Source organism: Sciurus carolinensis, chromosome 5 (assembly GCF_902686445.1).
Source record: "Sciurus carolinensis chromosome 5, mSciCar1.2, whole genome shotgun sequence".
NCBI classification, from domain to species: domain Eukaryota; kingdom Metazoa; phylum Chordata; class Mammalia; order Rodentia; family Sciuridae; genus Sciurus; species Sciurus carolinensis.
Window position 1 is genome coordinate 121,957,439 of NC_062217.1, and position 24,113 is coordinate 121,981,551.

The following is a 24,113-nucleotide window of genomic DNA, read 5'->3' on the forward strand; positions in this document are numbered from 1 at the left end:
TATCTTCCAGAACGAATCGCGCTAAAGACTCGGGAAGAGGAACTGGCTTCCCGGGCAGACTCCCCCGCCCCAAACTTTCCTCCTCGCCGAGGGTGGGCGGGCGGAGGGAGGAAGCGGGCCAGGGAAGGTGGGGCCCGCGTTCCTCGCCCGTCCGGGAGTCGCGCCTCTGGGAGGCCGATCGCGACCTGGCTCGGGTGAGTGTGTCTTTAAATCCGAGCCCCCCGCCCCCTCAGCGGAGGGGCCCGGGCTCCAGCCGGCCGGGCGACTGCTGGTGCGGTGATTGGCGGCCCGGCGGGGTCCGCCCCTCGGCGTGGGGGACGCGGGCGCTGGGAGCCGTGCGGCGCGCACTGGCCCTGGCGCGCTGCTCCTCCGCCGGCCACCGCGGACTCAGCCCTCCTGGCCTCGCTGGTCGGCGCGGCCTGCCCTCGGGAGCCTCCTCGGCCCACGAATGGGCCGGGGAAGTGGGGAGGAGCGAGCCGGAGCCCGCGCCGTGCGCGCCCCGCCGCTGCCTGACTCGGCGCCCGCAATCGGGGCGCCGCGAGCCGGCCGCAGGAGCACGGATGCCCCCTGGAGCCGCGGGCTGGCAGGTAGCGACGCGTCTGGGCCGGGGGCTGGCGATGGGGAGGCAGGTCCGCGGGTCCTCCGTGCCCCCACCCCCAGCCCCGGGCTGCGCCGACCACCCACTCCTGGGGAGGAGGGTCCTGGGCCCCGACCCCAACCCTGCGGCATCGGTGCCTCCGAGGCAGACGGGACCAGACGTGCTAAAGAGCGAGTGGTTACCGGGTCGTTTTGTACGTCGATCGCTGGGCTAACCCCCTGTCCCGAGATTTCCCTGGGATCGGGGTCGCGGTAATCTGGCGACACCTCTGCTTCTCATCGCTTGGCCTGGAAGCACGCGAGCTGAGCGTCCTGAGATATTTCGGAGAGAGAAACCGTCTCATATCCAGACTTGGGGTCCCCGACTCATCTCCAGGGCCTTTGAGATCCACGGACAGGGGCAGAGTTCATAGGACACAGTCTTTGAATCTTGGCTCAGTCTGGCCGGCTTCCTTTGTGGGCCTGGGTCTCCTAGGAGGGTCCATTTTCCAACTTCCGAGAGTTTTCCTGAAGTGACAGTGACTACTTCAGGAAGGAGCGTGGTGAATGGGCTCCCTAAAGTGGCCACCAAGTTTGGCGTCCCTTCAAGTGGCCAGGATGGTTGTCTTGGGGAGTGAGAGACAGAGGAAATGCCTCCTGGCCTCAGGAAGCTTCTGGGGGTCTCTGCTCTCCCAACCAGAGGTGCAGGCACCATCTCCTGGGCTCTCTGCAGAGCAGTCTGAACCCAGGGACCCAGCACCTGTTAGATGTCAGGCTCTGGGCCATGCTGGGGAGGGTGTGGGTGGTGGGAGGACCTGGGAAGACTGGTTATAAGTACACAGAAAGTTCTCTGACACAGTTTCGATACCAGTCCTGGACAATAGCACTGGAAATGCCAAGAGGCCCCACAGTGGTAATGGCTGTGGGACTGATACCGGCTACAGGATCGCTGGGGTGCTGGGCTCTTCTCATGCAGCCTGCAGATGTGCCTCAGTGTTCCTAGGACATACTCCCTTATTACCTGCTGGTCATCAGGACCTCTTGCCACCCGTGGGACAGGGAGTAGCAAGAGTGTTAGGGAGGTCCTTCTGTCTATTTATGCCCCATCCTCATTCCCAGATTTTGTTTTGCGGTCTAGAAACCCATTTGGTCTCTCCGATCAGGCTGAGCACAGAACACAGCTGCCCTGGGGCTCCTGAGGTTTGGGGTTAGATGCGCTGCTGGAGGAAGTCCTCACTTCCTTTCTGAAGAGCCTCCTTCGCTGGGGGCTGGGGGCGATCGGGAGGCTGGGAGGCTCTGGGCCAGACTGGGTTTCCGGTGAGTGCAGACAGGCCCCGAGGAGCTCGTGGTGTGTCAGTGTGCCATCTCCTTCCCTGGTGTTGGCATGGGCAGGATGGGATCTGGGGCGGCTCTGACCTCACCTTCCTGAGGGTCTGCTGCATCTAGGGTTCTGCCCCTCCCCATCATTCCTGGCAGGCATATGCTTTTCTGGAACACTCTATGGAGGTGGTAGTGTGTGTGCGCGCCCTGGCCTTGGGCACTGTTCTGGGAATAGGGGTTGCTGAGCTCACCCTAAGCCTTTGGCCAGCACTGTGGTAACTTAGTGAACGTAGCCACCCACCTCAAACAGGTGGTATACACAGACCTGGGTCTCCCAGGCACAGGCGGGGATGCCCGTGTGGGCCCAGGATGTGTGCGCATGCCTGGGTTCAGAAACAGGAAACGGATGCGTTTACAGGAGGACAGGCTCAGGAAGGCCGGGGGATGAGCAGGCAACCCAGGGACACAGATACCTGCGTGTACACCATTGCTGGGATTTGAATCTACCTGCATGGGAAGCAGACGCACAGTTGGCCTGACCAGTAGGTGGGCCTGCCAGAGCACAGACATGGATGTGAGCCGACATTTACAGACGCAAGACACAGGGACACAGGCAAGTGGCTCAAGCACCCCGGCAGATGTGGAGTCAGCTGTGGGCTCCCAGGGGAGTACCTGACTGTGCAGACCAAGGTCTTACCGTGGCAGCGCTGAGCTGCCGTCCGAGGTGTGCCTTGCTCAGTCTTCAGTTTCTTTGTGTGACACCAGTGCCCAGATTTGCCCTGTTTGGGTGCTACTGTGGCACAGGTGCTCTGTGGTGTGACTTCATTTCTAAATTCCCATTTTGGGATTTGAGGGTCCCAAAAACTCAGCTTCCTATTTTACTCTGCTTGACCATTGACCTCCCACTCTCCGAGGGCAGGGTCCCTGTCTGGCACCTGTAGCTCCTCCTTGAACTTTTGTTTATTTTAGTACCAGGGATTGAATCCACTGGACCCCTGAGCCACATGCCCAGGCCTTTTTTTGTGTTTTATTTAGAGACAGGATCTCACTGAGTCGCTTAGAGTCTTGCTAAGTTGTGGCGGCTGGCTTTGAACTCGAGATCCTCCTGCCTCGGCCTCCTGAGCTGTTGAGATTGTAGGTGTGCGCTGCTGTGCCAGCCTCCTTGAACCTTTGATTCTCATCTTCCCTGGGCCTCTGGGAGCCTCCTGAGGTGAGGCTGCCTGGCCAGTATATGGTGCTTCAACTGTTCTTTGCTCCCCCAGGATAAGGGTGAAACCTGACTGTGGGATTTTCCTCCTGAAACCAAGCCTGCAGGTCTCAGGCAGGGAGAGGTGTAGATGTGTCAGTGATGAGAGCCACTGTCCGCTCCCTGCCCCTTATGGGCTCCTTCCTGAACCCTGGGCAAAGCGAGGGCGAGGGTTCCCTCCCTCTGGCTGGGGTCATGTCTCCTCTGTCCAACCTGGCAGCTGGGAGCTGGCTCTGCTTCTAGATGCGGTTTGACACTAACTCCATGTGTGGCCTTTGGCAAGCTACTTAAGGTCTCAGTTGCCTCATCTTTACAGAGGGGCTAGAAACCCCACCCCCCGGGAGTGTTAGAGGGTTAAATGGGAGAAAATGAGTGGGAGGCATGTGATACCCAACCAAGATGGGGCTGGAGGTGTCGAATGGGAGCCTCCCCAGCAGCCGGGGCTCCCGTGGGCTCCCTCAGTGGCCAGATCCACGGCCTGGGGAGCTGGCCCAGGCCTGGGGCAGGCTGGAAAGGCTGGGCAGGCTGTGTCCTTCCCATTTGAAAGCTGGTGTGCCTTGCCCTCACCCCGGCCCACCGGCTCCTCCTTAGCCCAGGGGGACCTCCACGTAGGGTCAGGAAATGGCAGGCTGGGTGTGTGGAAGCTTGGGCCGCCGCCGGCCTCTGGGAGGGGAGCCAGTGGTGTGCTAAGAATAGCCCCGAATCACGCCTAGCTCCCGGCGGCAGCTGTGCCTCTCCCGGTCCCAGGCCAAGGGGCCTCGGACTGGCTTTGTATGCTTCCTAAAGCGGGTCCAGGGCCCAGGGCCCAGGGCCCAGGGGTGGGCCTGGAGCTGCAGGCAGCCTGGGAGCGGGCTGTTTCCCTTGCTAGGCCTTTGGCTGTGGATATATAATCTCCAAGGGGCCACTCGGAACTTGTCCCGACAACTGCGCCCTCACCATCTTCTATCCCACACGGGACCTGGAGTGATTTAAGAACACTGGCTGAGGGGCTGGGGTTGCAGCTCAGTGACAGGGCGCTTGCCCAGCACGTGTGAGGCACTGGGTTCGACCCTCAGCACCACATATAAATAAATTGTGCTCATTTGCAACTAAAAAGTAGTATTAAAAAAAAGCACTGGATTACCAGCAGGGTCTGAAGTCCTGCATCTTCCCTCACTAGCTGTGTGGCCTTGGGCGGCAAACAACCTCTCTGTGCCTGATCGGAATTCCCTCAGAGGAATGTAAGGAGACGGTGTGCAGAGAGGCGCTGCTTACCGTGGCTCAGGCGTGCTCATTAGACGTTAGTGCCGCAGTGGTCGCTGTTATTATCAGTGGTGTTTTGACGGTACTGGGAATTGAACCCAGGACCTCACACATGCTCCACTACTGAGCCACATCCTCAGCCCTAGGTGCTGCAGCGATTGGCATGAGTGATACTTTCTCAGCAGAGGACAGACCTATGACACTAAGGGATGAGGAATACTAGTGTGCGCCGCGTGGGAAAGGGACTGGATGGCATCTTGATTGGGGTTCTTGGCCCTGGGTTCAGGATGTGGTGCAGGGGGCCCGGGGTGAGTCAGACTCAGCCTGTGCCAGGAGGTGAGCTAACCCTGCTGCTGCTGCCCATGGCCTTGGCCTCCCTGCCACCTGTGTGCCTGCGCTGGCCTGGAGCGAGGAGCTGCTTGCCGGGGGGTGGCGTCTCCTGGAGGCTTCGAGGAAGGCCAGCAGTTTGCCTGTGGACTGGCTGTAACCTGTAGTTACAGGGGCTTGTCGTGCAGTGCCCCCGATGCCTCGTGACGCTCCTCAGAGTGCTCCCGCTCAGGCTGGGCACCCTCGGGGCCGAGCCGCAGCCCGTCCATACCCCAGTTACCGGAAATGCAGGAAACGCCTGGACTGGTCTTACTGCCGTCCCTGCTGGACTTTCTGCAAGGGGAGCCCTCCCTCGCCTTTGCAGACTCCTGGGACTTTGGGAGAACAGGGTATGTTCCTGCAGACACTGTGGACTTCCGCGAACTGAGCTTTCAGGAGTCGAGGAGGGAGCTGCGATGCTGGGAGGGCTGTGGGTCCCCCCGGGAAATGGCCTTGCTGCCAAGAGACTGGGTGGGGTGGGGGCCAGGCTGGGGGAGAGTGGAGGGTGTCCTAAGGCAACCTGGGACCTTGCCAGGCTCTGCATCTTGCCGAGCCCCAGGTTCTGTCCACCTGAAGGCTGTGCTGTCTGACTGCCTTGTCCTGGAGTGGAGGACACTGGAGTGTTCTGGAAAATTCTGTTTGGGAAGCATGGAGGGAAACTTATCTTCCCCTTTTCTTTCCCTGGAACTGGAGAACCAGAGAAGGAATTAAATCCCTCTCCTGCTGTCACAGAAAGCTTGAAGGATATATCCCTTCTGACTGCCACCCTGTGGTGACTGCACCCCTTATCCTAGGACCTCTGAGGTTGGCATTGACCCCACCCTGGAACAGTCCTCCATCAGAGCCCCAGGACTCTGAGTGGCAGGGCCGGGAAGGCCCTGAGGGTGGTGGTATCCCTGTCTTCATGGGTTCACTTCCTGCCCCTCAAGGCAGAGTCCATTGCAGGAGCTCATGGGCCTTTGGAGGCTCCTGCAGTATGGCCCTGCTGGGTCACTCCAAGGCCTGCTGGAAGCTCTGGACTGCAGTAGCCCCAGAGGGAAGGACACTTCCTGGAGCTTGTGCCCCATAGTTGCAGAGCCCTTGGGAGCAGATCTCTCTCTGAGACTCGGAGCACACTACCCTCTCTGAACCCAATTTTCTCATCTGCAAAATAGGCCTTAATTTTTTTTTTTTTTTTCTTAACATAAAATTAACTTTTTTTTTTTTTTCTTTTTTGTGATACTGGGGTTTGAGCCCAGGGGTGCTCTACCACTGAACAACACCTCAGCCTCACAACTCCCCTTTTAAAAATTTTTAAATTTGAGACGGGGTCCAAGTTGCTGAGGCTGACCTTGAACTGGGGGATCCTCTTGCCTCAGCCTTCCGGATAGCAGGGATTACAGACGTGCACCCCCACAGCTGGCAAAATTAACCGTTTTAAAGCACACAGTTTGGTGGCGTTTAGTGTGTCCACATGGTTGCCTGGTTGTTTCTCTGTTCATTTTTTAGTTGCCGAGTAGTATTTGGTGTGTGGAATTATGACGTTAGAACTATGAAACAACTGTCTTTATAGAAGTCAAGTTGCAGCTTCAGGAAGACACATAGAGCGCCACGCTCCCCTTCCCGGCCTCACTGCCCTCCTGTCCCAGAGGTCACGCCGTCAGCAGTGTGACCAGTCGCCCTTGGTATTTTTTCCTGTACCTCTACCTGAATTTGTGTAGTTTTAGCATATAAACGAGGTCGCCCTTGGCAGTGGCTGTGGAACTCTATTTGGCCGTTGTCTTGGGGAGTGACCCCGCCTGCCATTGGAGGTTTGCACACACATGCCGGGGCTGTTTCTCTGTGCTCAGCGTGCAGAGATGGGAGCCTGGGGCTTTGGTCGGGTGTCCAGCTCCCTCTGGCCCCAAGCTGGGGCTCTGAACGGCTTTGGGGGAGAAGGAAGGAAGGCTTCCTGGAGGCGGTTAGCCAGTAGAGCAGGTTTCTTGGTGAGGGAGGCATTGGAACAGAAGGCATCCACCTGTCCAAAGTGGCCTTTCTGACGAGCTGTCCTGGGGGCTGGTGCATTGGTGGCTAGGGGACTGGGAGAACATACCCTCCTGTTTGTTTATCCGCTGCCCCCCAGCCGGCAGCCAGCAGCAGGGGCTTCCTCTTCCTGTCTCTGAAGTGTCCCTGGAAAAAATAGGCCCCAGGAGAGGGCGATTTGTTGGGTCTATAGAAGAGTCTGAGACTGATCTTTCAAGGACAAAAGACTAACATGCTGCATGCTTTCTGGAACCTGGGGAATACCTGCCTCGCTGCCCCTTACCTAGGCCTGGTGCTTTGGCCTCACGGCAGGAAGCCTGCCTGGCGGAGGGTGGGCCTGTCTGTGGCTTCTGGAGGAAGGGACCTGATTGTGCTTAGATTTTTTTTAAAATACATTTTTTCCTGTGTGTTTGGTGCTGGGGATTAAATCCAGGGCGCTTAACCACTGAGCACATCCCCAGCCCTTTTTGTGTTTTATTTAGAGACGGGGTCTCACTGGGTTGCTCAGGGCCTCACTAAATTGCTGAAACTGGCTTTGAACTCATGATCGTCCTGCCTCAGGCTCTGGGGCTGCTGGGGTTACAGGCATGTGCCACTGTGCCCAGCTGCTGTGCTTAGATTTTTATGCCCCCGATTCTGCCCTGACCCCAGCCAATCAGGGCGCAGAGGCTCTGAATGGACTCTGTCATGCATATTCTCCGACCTGATATGGTGTATAAGTGAAACCCATTCTCTGCCTACTCCTAACCTTGCTTGCTTCTGTTGTTTTTAAGTTGTTCCTAATTTAATAATTCAAGGTAGTGTCTTGGTATTGTCGTGTGAGTTGAGGTCAGGAGATAGGAATCCTGTGTTGTGATGTTCCAGGGCAATCCTCTGCTCGCCAAGGGTGGGATAGTCTTGTAACTTAGGGTCTCATCTTGGGCTCAAGGACCTTATAGGAAGAAGTAGAAGAGGGAGAAAACTACCCACCCCTAGCCCACCAATCTGCTTTCTGTCTTTATTGGTTTGCATATGTTGGATATTTTATATAAATGCAGTGTGTGTACGTGTGTGTGTGTATTTTTGTGGGCTCCCTTTTAAAGGGAGGGAGCCTAACTTGTTGCTTTACATTATTTGTATTGGAATATAACTAAACTCTGTAGAAGACTAGTATAAATGCCTTAGACTTACAGTTTTTATTTAACTGTAAAACAAGCCCGAGGGAACTGGGCGTGAGCTGAGGGTTAGAGCGCTTGCCTGGCATTCCTGAGGCCCCAGGGCCCACCCCCAACATTGCAAATACGTTGAAAACAAAACTTGATGAAATATTAGAAAGTCAACCCACTTCCAGTGAATGGGGCTGATGTAATTGGAAGGACGGTTTCTGAGCTGAGATGGTCCCTGAGCTGACTTGCCGTGTTGGGTTGGTAGCAGAGGACCTGGCCTTTGGGCCTGTCCTGCCCTTGCTGCCTGCTTCGTCTGTACAGACTAGTGTGAACTACGTTGGGCTGATTGGATGACCTGGGGTAATTAGATCTCATAGTTGAGCCCAGACTGCCCATGAGGAATCTCCAAATGTCTGTTTTGCAGGGCTTGGCTTGTGTGCACGTAAGTGGCACTATTGAAATCTCATTCTTTTTTTTTTTTTTGTGGTGCTGGGGATTGAACCCAGGGCCTTGTGCTTGCAGGGCAAGCACTTTACCAGCTGAGCTATCTCCTCAGCCCCTTTGAAATCTTAGAGGTTCTTAAGCCTACTTCTTGTGGGAGTCAGGGATTGGCCCAGAGGTGGGCCTTGGCTGGATCACACAGATGTTCTCAGCATGAACAGGAAGGATCCTGGCTGCTGAGAAGCTGGCCCTTTGAATTGGCCCTTCCAGGCTCCTGTGGGGTATGAGGTGGCCGGTTCTCCCTCTCACCCCAGGTTTTCTGATTTGAGCCATAATCCTCCTTTGTGCTGTGTGCATTGGTGAGATGTGGCCTTCATGGAGAAGGAACTGGATGGTGAATACCGAGCAGACTCAGCCCCAAATCGCACCGCAGTGCAGGCTCAGGAGGTGGCCATCGTGTTGGCCAGGGAATGTCCAATTACCTTTTGTTTTGGAAACTCACACAAGGCGAAGTTAAGCATTTTTGTTTTATTTTAATTAACTAATTAAGGGGCGCTTAACCACTGAGCCACATCCCCAGCCCTATTTAATATTTTATTTAGAGACGGAGTTCCGCTGAGTTGCTTAGGGCCTTGCTAAGTTGCTGAGGCTGGCTTGAACTCGTGATCCTCCTGTCTCAGCCTCCTGAGCTGCTGGGATTACAGGCGTGTGCCCCTGCACCTGGCAAGCATTTTAATTTTATTGTATTACATTTTATTTTTGTAGTATTAAGGATTCCCAGAGTGTTCTACCTCTCAGCTACATACACCCTTAGCCCTTTTTAGTTTTTATTTTGTGATATGATCTTTGCAAGTGGCCCAGGCTGGCCTTGAACTTGCAATCCTGTCTCAGCCTCCAAGTCTGTGGGGTTCAGTCGTGTGCCACCATATCTGACTTTTATTTTTATTTTGAAAAGAGTTTTTGGGTGTTGGGGATTGAACCCAGGACTTGCCCACATTAACCATGAGCCCTACCACTCAGTTACAGACCAGCTCCAAATTAAGCGTTTTAAAGTGTACACTCCAGTGGCCTTTAATACACTCTTAATGCTGGGCAACTGTGACCTCTCTCTAGTTCTGAAATACCAAAACAAAACCCCGTGCTGAGCAGTTACTCCAATGCCCAGCCCCTGGCAATCCCTGTTTTGCTTTGTCTCTGTGGATTCACCTATGAAATCATGTCACATGTGGTTTTTTGTTTTTTGAACTGGGAACTGAACCAGGGATGCTTAACCACGGAGCCACATCCCCAACCCTTTTTATTTTTTATTTTGAGACAGGATCTTGCTAAGTTGCTTACGGTCTTGCTAAATTGTTGAGGCTGGCTTTAAACTCAAACTGGGATCCTGCCTCAGCCTGGGAGCTGCTGGGATTATCGACCTGCACCACTGTGCCTGGCTCCTATGTGGCTTTCTTCACTTAGCTTGATGGTTTCAAGGTTCAGCCACATGGTAGCAGCATATATCAGGATGTCACTCCTCTCTGTGGACCTTGACTGCCCACTGTGTGGCTAGATCCCCTTTCGTTCGTTCTTTGATCAGTCTCTGGACATCGGTGTTCTTTCCACCCTTGGGCTGTTCTGAGTAGGTGAAATTCACATGTTAGTATTTGGGTGCTTATTTTTGGTGCTCTTGGGTGTGAGTTTTCTGGGTCATATGTTCTGAGTTTTATTTTTTGAGTTTGATGTTCTGAAATTAGATAGTCCTGATGGGTGCAAACTTTGGAAATACTAAAAATTCTTGAGTTGTATACTTTTAAGGGTGAATTTTATGATAAGTGAATTATATCTCACTTTAAAAAGAGCAGATGGTTCCCTAAGCAGACATCTGTGGAGTCTGGATTGAATTATGCTCTCAGCTCTAGAAACTCAGAGTTCTATGTCACCTTTTGGAGGTCCTGGTGACTCCCAGGCTGGGTGGGGACACTGAACCCCTGGGCCATGTTTGGGAGTGACAGGTGGGAGCTGTAGACTCTGGTGGGCTCATGGGCTGCCTGGCTCTGCCTGGGCTCCTTTGTCCTTCCTGACTCTAAGCAAGAGGTGCTCACCATAGAACTCGGTTTCCACGTCTGTGAAGTGGGCCGGCGAGCGTGGCAGCCTTGGCCGTGGCCTGGGCTCTGTGGGTGGCGAAGCCTGTGGTGGGTCCGACTTCCTCGCTGGACCCGCTTTCCCCCCTGTATTTTGCACTGATTTCCAGTGGCCCACACGAGCCTGAAGACGAGTTCCCCTTTTTTTGCGGGGACCACAGGGCCTGCCGCTTCCTTCCCAGGTTGCAGTGGGGTCAGGTCCGCAGCCCTGCTGTCTGTCTGTCTGTCTGTCTGTCCAGGCCTGCTGCAGACTTCCTTCTCCCTCCACTCGTCCTGCCGGCACAGCCCCCTCCCTCTCGTCATCCGGACCAAACCCTGCCCCTCTGTCCCTGGCTCCCCTCTGGACTGCAGCATGGCGGGTCAGGAGGTCCTGTCGGCCTCACCTTCAGAAGGGACCTAGTGGGAGTCCGTTCCCTTCCCTGTCCTGGGTGCTGCTGTCCCCAGCACCCAGCGTCACCCACATTATCGCAGTTGTCTGGCTGCTGCCCTCGTCCCCCCATCTCTTCTAACCGGCAGTTAGGGTGATCTTGTTAGGACGGAAGGGTCAGATGGGGCACTTCTCGGTCCAAAGCTCTCCCAGTGGCTCCCTGTTTATTTGCTGTGTAAGCCGAGTCTTTCCAGTGGCTTCCAGAACACCCCGCCCAAATCCCAAAGTTGTGTTCGTGTCGGCTGCCTCCTGGCCCCTTCAGTACCCCAGGAACACCCCACCCCAGGGCCTGCGCCTGGACTGTCCCTTTCACCTGGGATGCCCCATGCCTTGCCATATCGCTTTCTTTAGATCTGTGCTCAAATGTGAGACCTTGGCTTTCTTGGCTGCCCTGAGATTTTCCCCATTACTTTTTTTTTGTTTGTTTGTTTGTTTTGCGGTGCTGAGGATCGAACCCAGGGCCTTGTGCTTGCAAGGCAAGCACTCTACCAACTGAGCTATCTCCCCAGCCCAGTACCATTGTTGAACTCAGGGGCACTTAACCTCTGAGCCACATCCTCAGCCCTTTTTTGTATTTTATTTAGACAGGGTCTCGCTGAGTTGCTTAGGGCCTCACTAAGTTGTTGAGGCTGGCTTTGAACTCGGGATCCTCCTGCCTCATCCTCCCTAGCTGCTGGGATTATAGGTGTACACCACTGTGCCTGGCCCTTTTGTTCTTTTATTTTAAAAAGACTGGAGAAGGAAGCCTAAGAAGTGGCTTGGAGGAGCAGTGGGAAGGGTGTAAACCTTTTCTTTATAGATCTTTGACTTTGGCAGTAAGTACAGATAACTTTTGTAATTTAAAAAATCTGTTGACAGCAATAACAACAAAACCAGAAAAGGGGGAAAAAACCCTATATCTAGGCAGAAGGAGCATCTGATTTGAGCCCTGGTCATTGAGTCCAAGCCTTGTTCTTAGCCACCCCGTGGCCTGCCCCAGACCTCGCCACACATAACCTCCCAGAATCACCTCACTGCCAGCCTCAGAGAAGGCAGAGCAGGGGTTTTAGCAGTTTCTGTTTTATTGTGTTAATTGAGATGTCATTTACAGGTTGTAAATCAGGGCAAAGCTTGATGAATTGTTGCAGGTGTGTTGTCTGCAAAACCCTCATGTAGATCACGTTGTAGAGCATTTCCAGTAGCCCGGAAGGTTCCCTGGGGCCCCTTCCACAGTCTGTTCCCCACCTGTTCACCCCACAGTGGCCACTCTCTGACTTTCTGAGGAACAGACCTGCTTGTCCTTAGACTTTGTGTAAATGGGGAAATGCAAATGGGTTGTTTTAATCTGGCTTCGTTAACTCCACGTCAACTCCACGCCACCCGTGTGGCTGCAGGTGTCAGCAGTCTGTGTTCCTTTTCATTGCTGTATAGTACTCCCTTGCCACATACACAGCTCCAGGATCCTTCATCTCACTTGCTTGGGACTAGGTGTTTTTATTTTGCCCCTGGTTTCAGTCCCCAGTACCTAATAAGTAGACAGTTTTAGATTTGAAGCATTTGAAGCATTTCAGATTTTAGATTAAAAAAATTTTGCATACATCTTGGGGATGGGAATCAAATCTAAACACGAATTCGCTTATGTTTCACGTACACGTCACACACGTAACCGGAAGTATTTTTACGCATCTGTATTTTGACTGCAGCCTGTCACATGAGACCAGTTGTGGAATTTTCCACTTGTGAATGCTGTTGATGCTCAGGAAGTTTCAGATTTGAGCTGGGTGTGGTGGTGCACGCCTGTAATCACAGCGAGTTGGGAGGCTGAGACAAGAAGTTCTCAAGCTACAGACCAGCCTCAGCAGCTGAGTGAGGCCCTAAGCAATTCAGCGAGACCCTATCTCAAAACAAAAAAATAAAAAGGGCTGGGGATGGGGCTCACTGGTTAAGCGCCCCTGGGCTCAATCCCCAGCACCAAAAAAATAAAGTTTGAGATTTGAAGCATTTGGGATTTTGGGTGTTCAGATGGGGAAGCTCAAGCTACCCTGCAGATTGTCTGTTCTTCCGCCTGTGAGCGGACCTGGGCCTCGTTTCTCGGTTAGGGTAGTCTGTTCTTCTGATGAACGTGGAGCCTTCCCTAGGATACAGGCCCCACAGCCCCTGTGCATTGCGGGGGGGGCATAGACTCATCATCCTACCAAGAAGATACAGAGGGAAGGATTCCGGCGTCTGAGAGGAAGTGACTCTCCCAAGGTCGCATGGTGGCTGGGAGTGCTGCCCAGCCTCCTGACCTCGCCCACCTGGCTGCAGCCTCAGCCGGGGGCCCAGCTGGGGGGGGCTTGCAGGGCTGGCAGCGATTCTGGGTCTGCGGCCCCCATGTGCCCCCTGAGCAGCAGTTTCCTTCTTCCTCTTCCCCGCCTGCGTCTGTCCCTTCTGTCCCAGAGACGGTGTCCACCCTGCAGTCCACCTTCCCTGGTGGGTGCTGGGGGGATGAGGAGGCCCTGTGTCTGGCGGGCGTGGTGCTGGGGGCCGGCCAGGCACAGAGCAGGACAGGCGGCCTGGTGTCTTTGGCCTGGTGCAGTGTGTGGCGTTGTGAGGTCTGAGTGGGGCCTGCCAGCCGTCTCCTGTGCCCCTGCTGGGCACGGTTGCAGGTGGCCACCTCAGGCCTGGGCACGGCCTTGGCCGGTGCCCGCTTGGTCCAGGGCCACCTCCTCACGAAGCCCCAGCGCAGCTCTGGGTCTCTGCCGGCTCCCACAGGGTCCTCCTGCCTCGCCACCTGCGGCCCGTGGTGCCCCTGGCCCTTTCCACCCCTGTCCCACCTCAGCCCTGGACTCTCCGGGGTGGAGCCGGCGTGAGCAGGGGCATCACAGAGAGTCTTGAGCGAGACCTCGATTTGTCATCATCTGTGAAGCGTGGGACGTTGGCGTTTAATCGGGGCGTTAGGTGTGTTCACATCATCGTCGGGCCATCTGCTCGGAGCCCTCTCCAGAACCTCTCCATCTTAAAGCCCAAATTCCCACCTCTGCCTCTCCCTCCCCTCCCCCAGCCGCAGCCGCCACCGTGCTCACGCAGGCTGTGGGAATCTGCCGCTCCGGGGACCTCAGCTCAGCCTTCACGCTTACGTATCTCACACAGCATTTGTTCTTCGGAGTCTGGTTTATTTAAACACTCAGCAGAGTGTCCTCCAGGGTCTTCCATGGTACAGCACATGCAGCGTTTCCTTCCGTTTTAGGGCTGCGATTGTTCTTTGAAAGGCATCTCACGTGTCAGGATGGAGTGAGGGGGTCGGCTTGATGGTGGGCGGGGAATAAATAAGATCTGTGATGTTCACTAGGTACTGGCCCTTTCCCTTCGTCGTCTCCTGTAATCTTTGCCATGTCCCTGTGTTTTGGTTTGGATGTGAGGTGTCCCCCGAAAGCTCATGTGTGAGACAATGCAAGAAGGTTCAGAGAGGAAATGGGGGGTTGTGAGAGTCTTGATCCAATCAGTGATTTAACCCCCACCCCCAGAAGGGATCAACCAAGTGGTAGCTGAGGTGATGGGGTGTGGCTGGAGGAGGTGGCCCTGGGGTGTAGCTGTGGGTATATATTTGTATCTGGCAAGTGAAGTCTCTCTTGGCCTCCTGATCACCATGTGAGCGGCTTCTCTCTGCCACACTGTTCTGCCATGATGTCACCTCAAGCCCTGAGGAATAGAGCTAGTCTTCTATGGACTAAGACCTCCCAGTCCATGAGCCCTCAAGCCTTTCCTCCTCTACAATTGTTCTGGTCAGATCTTTCAGTCACAGTAGTGAAAAAGCTGACTAAAACAGAAATTGGTACCAGGAAGTGGGGTCTTTGCTGTGCCTAACCTGACTTGACTATATGGTTCAGAAGTGTTTTGAACTTTTTGGAATTGGTGGGAGGAATTTTGAGATGTTTAACAGTACAAGCTGGAAATGCTTTAGGTTGTTGTAAGTGGAGCTTAATGGCTGATTCTGGTTGGGAGCTCAGAAGACCAGAATGGCAGTAGGGTCATGGTCAGGGAAGAGAGGGCTCAAGAGGGTTCAGAAAAGGAGTATTCTACGAGAATTTGGAGTAGCGGCCATTCGTGTTACATTCTGGCTGAGACACTGTCTGCATTTTGCCCATGTCCTGAGACTTTCTGTGGCTGATTTTAGAAGCGATGGACTTCTTAATCTGGCGGAAGAAATGTCTAGGCAGCATAGCATTCACGAAGTGGCACGGATATTGCTGGCAGCTTTTAGCCAAATTTATTGTGATAATCAGGAGCAGAAGGCAGAGCATAAAGATTTGGAAAAAATGAATTTGAAAGGCCTGAATAAAACTAGGGCTAAGGAGGTTGCAGGTGTTCAAGACACAACTGCCACTACAGAAATGCTGGAGACTTTGCCCAGAGACAGTAAGAAAGATGGCTTGGGGCCGGGTTGGGGCTCAGCGGTAGAGCGCTTGCTTAGTGCGTGTGAGGCGCTTTGGGTTCAATCCTCGGCACCGCATAAAAATAAATAAATAAAAACAAAGGTGTCCACCTACAACTAAAAGAATATTAAAAAAGAAAGAAAGAAAGAAAGATGGCTTGAGGGTACCTGGGGAGCTGGCAAGACCACACCTGCCTCAAGCTCAAGGAGTGAAGGTGAAAGTTCTCTTGAGAAGAGACCACCGGGGCCCCCCTCCTGCTCTAGGGAGCCCAGGAAGGTCTTTCAACCCGCGCGGCCACCCAGACACTCACAGGCTGCGGCAGCAAGGGCCCCTGGAGCCCTGGCTACTGCTCAAGGTGGCAGCAGATCTTGTGAGCCACGTGGTGCTGGTTCTGCAGGAATGCGGGATGCTGGAGTTTGGGGGTCATGGAGGCTTCCGCCAAGATTGCAAAGGAGGCCTGGGAGGCCAGCAAAGTGCAGCAGGCTGGAGTCCCTATGGGCACCCCAAGAAGTCGAAGTGTGGAGATGTGAAGAGGAAGCCAGAGCTGCAGTGGAGACCCCCAAGGTTAAGAAATGCCAGTAACGTGGGACACTGTCCTAGGACAGCTAGAAGAACTGAGCCAAGAGGAAGGCCACTTGGGCTGAAAAGAATAAGGCCACAGGGGCGGAGCTGCACATGCCATTTGGAGAGAACATCAAGATGCCCTGTGCCCCAGGTGCCGGACGTGGAGCTACAGGACCTGTTTGTCCAGCTGGATTTAGGTCTTGCTCTGGTCCTGTCCCTTCTTCCTATGCCCCTATTTTTATAAATGGAAGTGGTTACTTAGGACCTTTATACGTTGGATATTTGTAATTGCTTTTAATTTTACAGGAGCTCACAGCGCGAGATTGCCTGAGCCTCAGAGAAGTCTCTGAACTTGAACTTTGAGCAATCGGAACTGTTGAGACTATGAGGACTCTTGGAAGTGGACTCATGTGTTTTGCACTGTGAGATGTTGTGAGCTTTGGGGGGCCAGGGGGGTGGGGTGTTATGGCTTGGATGTGAGGTGTCTCCCAAAAGCTCACGTGGGAGACAATGCAAGAAGGTTCAGAGGAGAAACGATTGGGTTGTGAGCGTCTTGATCCAGGCAGGGATTCAATCCCGATAGGGACTGACTGTGTGGTCACTGAAGCGGTGGGCCGTGGCTGGAGGAGGTGGCACTGGGGCGTGGCTGTGGGTATATATTTGTGTCTGTCGAGTGGAGTCTCTGCCTCCTGATGATGTGAGCAGCTTCCCTCTGTCACTCTTCTGCCATGATGTCCAGCCTCACCTCCAGCCTGAGGAATGGAGCCTTAGTCCTTCTATGGACTAAGACCTCCCAAACCATGAGCCCTCAAATAACGTTTCCTCCTCTACAGTTGTTCTGGTCAGATCTTTTAGTTACAGCAAAGCTGACTAAACACCCTGCGAGGTAGGTGTTCACATTATCCTCATTTTACAGATAAGGGAATCGGGCTCAGAGAAGTTCATAACTTAGCCAAGGTCACACAGCAGGTCATCGGTGAGCCGGACTTGGATGCCAGGTCTGCCCAACTGCATGGCCTTGGCTCGGTGTTCCTCACCCAGCAGAGGATCGACTCTTCCCTGCGTAACAGACTTGGAGTTGTCCCCTGGGATCCTTCTTATCACTTCCTATCCTGAGCGCGGAGCCGAGAGGTGCTGAAGCAGTAGCGGTGTGCCCATCCTCCCGGCTCCTGGGGCCCTGCCTGGCCCAGCTTCTGTGGAAAGCCCCTCATGTGTCAGCGTCCTGGGCTGGGCTGGGGTTTGCAGGGAGGTGGGCCTCGGTGCCCCCAGCACCGGGCTGGCAGAGTGGCCTGGCCCAGGGCGGCCGCAGGCAGGATGTCACTCTTGGCAGGACTTTCCCTGAACAAACAGCCACAGGAGCTTCAGGATCGAGGGGTGGATAAACAGGAAGAGGGAGAAACTCGAAAACACGTTCTTCCCTTCCGCAGCCTGGCGGTCCTCCCTCTTCTCTGCCTGGGAGCCTGTGCCAGTCCGCCTGGGCCTCGCTGGCCAGCCTGGCAGGTTGAGGTCTTGGGCTGCCGCTTGTTTTGCCTGGCGGGTGGGAGAGACCTGGCCCTGGGGCTCACCTGAATTTTCCTGGTGCCACGATTTCTTTGCCACGGGCTCTCGGCCGTCGCCCAGCCTCCCTGAGGGTCAGGTGGGCCACGCCGCACACACCGGGGGCAATGAACCCTGGCTGTGCGCGCTGATGGGGCCGTGCCCGTCGCCTGTTGTCCTCACAGCCTGCGTGACGATCGTCTTCGTTTCACAGACGTTGAAGCACAGAAAGGCTGCGTGTTTCAGTCAGGCTCACGGAGCTGTCGGCGCTGGAGTGGAGGCTTCGCCAGGTTGTGCTCGCTCAGCGCCTGGCCAGTGATGGACAGCTCCCTGCGCAGGCCTGGCATTGGCATTGTTGCTGCTGTGAAGTTCCTTCTCTTCTTTTTTATGGAGAAAGCAGGTTTCACTGGGGTATGGGGTGGTGGTGTGAGGCCTGCCGAGCCTTGAGCCCTAGTGGGCCCAGAGGAATTTGCAGGTGGCTTTCCACCTGCTGCCTCCTCTACGCCAGGCTGGGTTGGTACCATTTGTAGCCATGACTCTGTCTTATTGCCATGGCCAGGGCAGCACGTCACACCTTGCAGGGCAGCTCCTAACGTCCTGCATGGTCTCCCAGGCACTCAGGGTTCGGCCCAACCCTACCCCATCCTCTCGTCTGGCTTCACAAATCCCTTATGACTTCCTCGGAGGCTCTGCGCTGTCTGAAGCTTTTCTCTCTCCACGCTGTTCCCTCCCAGCAGCATGCTGTTCCTCTCTCTTCCTGTCTGCTCATCCTTCCTGGCTCAGCGTGTTGCCTCGGATTCCAGGGAGCCTTCCCTGCATTCCTGACAGCAAGTTGACCTCTCCGTCCATCGTGACGCTCAGTGTAGTGGGAAAGGGACCGGTTCCTGCCCTGACGCCAGCCTCTGGAGACTCAGTCTCCTCATCTGTGAACTGGGGAGAACAGAGTGGGGAGAGCAGACAGCCTGGGTTCTCTTCCCTGGCGGTGTGCAGCTGGCTGGAGCCTGGAGAAACGTGGCCTTCTCAGGGTTAAGTCCCTCCCGTGCCAGGGGCGGAAGTGAAGAGGACAGAGTGTGAAATGAAGTCACTTCCCTGCCTGGGGGTCAGCCGTGTGCCTGGCCTTCCGCAGTAGATCCTGTTTCCTCCTTGGCCCCCGGGTGCCCACACCGTCCTGGCTCCCATGACCCCGCAGGTCACCAGCAGGTGGGGGCTCCCCGTGGAATGTTGTCTGTCATTCATCCGGCAAGGCCACTTCCTGTCTGCACAAGCCAACCACCTTTCCTGCCTCCAGGGTCCGCTGGGGAGTTGAGGGGGGTGATGGGCGTGGCATTGGGGGAGGCTACCTGAGGTCAAGTCCAGTGGTCAACCTGCCCCTTTCAGGCCCCAGGGGGGGCGAGGCCCGGGAAGGGGATGACACTCCCCAATGTCAGAGCAGGAGCCAGATCTCTGAGTCACACTCCAGTTGTGTGGGGGACTCGGCCAGGGTTTATCCTGGGGTCACTTCTGGGGAGGAATCGGGCCTCACAGTCCAGCACTGAGGGTGCTGCCTGTCTCCCCATGTGACAGAGAATTGACCTGGCCAGGCTGGTCACCGTCCTACAGGAAACCGGGCTCGAAAAGGCCAAGGCCCTGGCCTGGCCTCTGATGCACTGGCCACCTAGCCCGCTCTCTCTGACTCTGATATCCGGGTTTTCCCTTGGGGAGGTGTCTCGCCCTGCGTCCCCACCCCGTGGGCTCAGTGTCTGGCTGTGAGGTTGATACTGAGCCGCGGTTGCTGGTTTCGGTGGCCGTACTGCGTGTGTGGTCAGTGGACATCTAGGCTCATTTGAGGCAAGTCGGAGAAAAGGGCCGGGACGAAGCTCAGTGCTGAGCGCTTCCCTCGCGTAGGCAGGGCCCTGGGTTCTGTCCCCAGCGCTGCCACAAAACAAAGCAAAGCAAGACAAAAGATCAGAGAAAATAAAGATATTCAGGAAAATGAGAACAATCCTCTGCGACCTTACTGTGTGTGCGTCGAGGTTTGGCCTTCCAGATGCTTTCCATGTGTCTGGGCTCATTTGTACCCAAGACACCTCCTCCCCCCACCCTTTTTAATGGGACAAACTCTAAAATGCTTATTTATTTATTTTTTTAATTTAAGCTAAATATAAATACACTAAACATGTGCTGGTAAATAAACCACGGCCTTATTCTTATGGAACTTTGAAATTGAAGTTCCACATCTGCAGGCAGGTACACCAGCACAGGTGTGCCGCTAGGCGACTGTGCAGAGTGTACATGGCTGGGGTGGGGGGCTCACCCCTCAGAATAGAGTCCCACCAGCTCCCCAGGTCCCGTCCCATCCTTTCTGCTGCAGACCTGGGCTTCCCTGACTTCCACATCACAGACGAGCTCTGCCTGCCTGGTCTGGGTTCTAGACAGATGGAACCCCGGCCTTTGCTCCCGTGGGCTTCTTCTGTTCCAGGTGCGGTCCGTGACTTGCCCCTGATGCTTCATCAGGTGGCTACGTAACAACGCCCCCAGGACGTTCATAAAAGGTGTTTCCAGGGTTTGACTAATACCAACCAAACTGTGTGGGACATATCTGTGGCCATACCTTTGAATATTTCTTATGAGGAAATTGGTTGAGGGCTGGGTGTATTGGTGCACACCTGTAATCCCAGCTACTCAGGAGGCTGGGGCAGGAGGATCACAAGTGTTTTTTTTTTTTTTTTTCATCAGAAAACAAGGTGAAATCCAGAGGCACTCTACCACTGAACAACTTCCCCAGCCCTTTTTAGTTTGAGTCAGGATCTTGCTAAATTGCTGAGGATGGCCTCCAACTTGTGATCCTCCTAACCCAGCCTCCAGGGTCACTGGGATTACAGGCATGCACACCAAGCCCAATTAGAGGATTACAAATTTGAGGCCAGCTTGAGCAATTTCGAGAGATCCTGTTTCAAATTGAAATAAAAAGGACTGGGAAGTAAGTCAGTGCTAGAGCACCCCCGCGTTTAATACCCAGTACCACCCCACAAAACAAATTGAAAAATTGCTAGGTCAGAGTGTCGTACAAAATTAACATATTTTACAATCATCACCAGATAGGCCTCCAGAGAGCTGTGTGGGTTGTACCTCACTAGCGTTTAGGAGGACCCCGCCCCAGCACCCAGAGTAGGAACTGGGTGTTTCTGTCCTAGTTTACCTCTGATATGATAGGAGACACATGGCATCTCACTGCAGTTGACAAACTGCAAATGACAAATTAGGCTAAACATTGTTTTCACTTTTATTGGTCTTATTTCTTCTCTCTCTCTCTCTTTTTTTTTTTTTTTGTTTAGTTTTTTCAATTTTTATTTTATTTTGTGGTTCTGGGGATTGAACCCAGGGCCTCAGGCATGCTAACTAAGCACACACATACTCCTGAACCACATCCCCACCCGTTTTTTAATTTTTCCTGGCCCATTTTACTCTTAAGTTGTACAGTTTGCCTCCGTGTCCAAGGGTCCCATGTTCATGGATTCAAATGACCATGGCTAAAAAATACTAGAAAAAAATTGCATCTCTACTGAACATGTACAGATCTCTTCTTGTTGTCATGGTTCCCTACATGGTACAGTATAACTATTTTCATTGTCTTATGTATCATAACTATCTAGAGATGATTTAAATCTGGGAATGTGGGTGTGGCTTGTATGCAAGTAGTACCACAATTTTTTTTTTTTTTTTCTTCGTACCAGGGATTGAACTCAGGGACACTCGACCACTGAGCCACATCCCCAACCCTAATTTGTGTTTTATTTAGAGACAGGGTCTCACTGAGTTGCTCAGGGCCTCGCTTTTGCTGAGGCTGTCTTTGAACTCATGATCCTCCTGCCTCAGCCTCCTGAGCTGCTGGGTTTACAGGCGTGCACCACTGTGCCGGGCTACTACCACATTTTTAATAATTTTTTTTTTTTTTTCCATTGCTGGGGATTGAACCCAGGGTCGTGTCATACTAGGCAAGTGCTCTACCACTTTATGAGGGTCTTACCCATCAGTGGATTTGGGTATCCAGTAAGGTGGTGTCCTGGAACTAATTCCCTATAGAGTCTGAAGGAGGCTGAACTCATTCTCATTCACTTGAAAAAACTATATATTGAACTTGTTAAATAATACAAACATGTTAAGATATTTTTGTGTAGTTTATTATTTGCCGTTTAACTTTGTGGGCTTTCTGTATTGGTCAAATCTCAGCCTTTTTTTTTTTTTAATGGTGCCTAGGGTTGAACCCAGAACCTCCCACATGGTGGGCGAGTACTTTATCACTGAGCTAAACCACCAGCCTAGTGACCCTCTTTTTTAATGTAGTCTATCTTTTGATATTTAAGTTCCAGCATATTCAGTAGAGAGTTTTTTCCTGGCTTGAGATTATTCAAATATTTACTTACATTCTCTTTCTTCCGTTCCGTGGTTTCCATTATAACATATCGTCTTCCATTTTTCCGCACTTTCTTTCTGCCAGACAAGGGCAGCGGGGATTAAGAGCATGCGTTCAGGGCTGGGGTGTAGGTAGCTCAGTGGGGCAGCGTGTTTCGTGCCTAGGTTCTGGGGTAGAGCCCCAGCACAGGGGGAATCAAAACTGAATCCGCGTATGAACACATACTGATAAAGTCATTTCAGAAATAGTAATTCCAGAGGGCTGGTGGTGGAGTGCGCGAGGGGGAAGAGTGGCCTTATTTTACATTTTGCAAGTCCCTCTGCCGTCTGGCACAAGGCCAGCTGGATTCTCACGTTGGCGCTGCCTTCGGTGGCTCGGTGTGTTGTGATGTGCTATTTTGATTCAAGTAAATGAAGAGAATCTGGCTTCACCTGGACTTGCGGCTGGAAAAGGGAGGCGTTTCATTATCCTGTGTCTATGGATATCTTCCTTCCAGACCGTATATGACAAGTGGTAGATTATTAGAAGTTAGTTGAGATACGTTAATACGTTAATGGTGTTTTTGTACTTTGTTACATTAATATCCATTGGACTACAAAAAAAATTGTTCTAATTAGTTATACACGACAGTAGAATACACCTGGATACCTCATATATAAATGGAGTGTGACTTCTCATTCTTCTGGTTGCGCATGATGTAGAGTTACACCGGTCGCGTAATCATATATGTATTCAGGGTAATAATGTCCCATTCATTCTACTGTCCTTCCTATTGCCATACCCCTCCCCTCCCTTCATTCCCTTCTGCCTAATTCAACTCTATTCTTCCCAACCCCCACCCCCTTATTGTGAATTAACATCTGCATGTCAGAGAAAACATTCTGCCTTTGGATTTTGGGGATTGGCTTATTTCCCTTAGCATGATAGTCTCCAGCTCCATCCGTTTTCCAGCAGAAGCCATCATCTCATTCTCCTTTAAGGCTGAGTAATATTCCATTGTGTATGCATCTCACATTTTCTTGATCCATTCATCTGTTGAGGGGCATCTAGGTTGGTTTCATCATCTGGCTGTTGTGAGTTGAGCTGCTGTGAACACTGATGTGGCTCCGTCACTGTCGTGTGCTGATTTTAAGTCCTTAGGGTGTCAACCGAGGAGTGGGCTAGCTGGGTCAAATGGTGGCTGTCTTTCAGGTGATCCGTGACACCAGGCAGGCGTCTGTCGCTGGGAATACACTGGCTCCACTGAGCTATGCAGATTCTCCAGACGTGGACCGTCATGTCCCCGTTTCCAGCACTTTCACCACTAACGACTGTTAGTGTCATCGTGCTTCTCATCTGATGAGTCCTTGTCACTGTGAAACCCACAGTGGCTGGTACGGGTTTCCCAGAATTCTGACTCTCCGGACAGCCCCGACTCCGTCCCTGGACAGGTGCCCTCGCTCTGGCCTTGGAGGCTGGGCTCGCTGCATCCTTTTGAGCAGGCATCTGCCACTGTCCGTCCGTCTGTCCGGTGCTCTAAAGGGAGAGACGGGCCGTCCGCCCGGACTCTGACGCGCTCAAGCGCGGATTTCTCCCAGAGCTGTCGCGCTCGGCTGGCACTAGGACGCTTTCTGCGCACTTCCGATCCGTCACGGTACCCAGCAACTGTGGGCCCGGCCGAGGCTCCGTGAAATGAGTCGCTTTTACTGCCTCACCAAGGACACCCTCGCACGGCAGTTTTGACGGCAAGCGCCTTCTGTGCAGAACACGGTGTCACCAGCCCTGCTGTTTCCAGCAGGGTCGCCCGCCAAGGCCCTCGCACCGTCCGGTGTGATCCCAGAGAGGAAGGCGGCGTCCTGTCATGAGAATCGGTCTGACTCGTGCAGCCCTGGAAGGAAGGTGCTGGGCCCTGGGGTGCACGGAGCCGGCTTTCTGCACTGTGAATTAGATGCCGGATGCTTGGCCCTGGCCTGGTGCCTGTCCTCTCCTGGGTCCAGGGCACGACACCTGCTGACACTAACATCCCTTCCCACTAACAAACCCCAGAGGGCACCGTCTGGAGTGGAGACACAAGCTACGGAAGGTCAAGGATTTATCATTGGCGCCGGGCCCGGTGACGCACGCCTGTCATCCCAGCGGCTCGGGAGGCTGAGGCAGGAGGATTGAGAGTTCAAAGCAGCCTCAGCAACGGCGAGGCCCTAAGCAACTCAGTGAGACCCTGTCTCTAAATAAAATACAAATTAGGGCTGGGGATGGGGCTCAGGGGTCGAGTGCCCCTGAATTCAGTCCCCGGTACCTGAAACAAAACAAAACAGAGCCATCATCATCTGTGGTTTGAAATCCTGTTCAAAGTGCTAACA

General features: G+C 53.6%; 1 protein-coding gene across 4 annotated transcripts in view; it reads left to right on the plus strand.

The window, feature by feature from the left end:
• Pald1 (phosphatase domain containing paladin 1) overlaps nucleotides 1–24,113 on the plus strand; it is a 106,057-nt gene that overhangs the window by 36,306 nt on the left and 45,638 nt on the right. Inside the window, exon 1 of one of the 4 annotated variants that reach the window (XM_047553789.1) lies at nucleotides 1–194. The exons of 2 other annotated variants lie outside the window; for them this stretch is intronic. The gene's annotated coding sequence lies outside the window, so the exon portion shown is untranslated. Of the gene's footprint in view, nucleotides 195–321; nucleotides 588–24,113 lie in introns of those variants that run through there. One more of the 4 variants, XM_047553786.1, reaches the window with a different exon arrangement.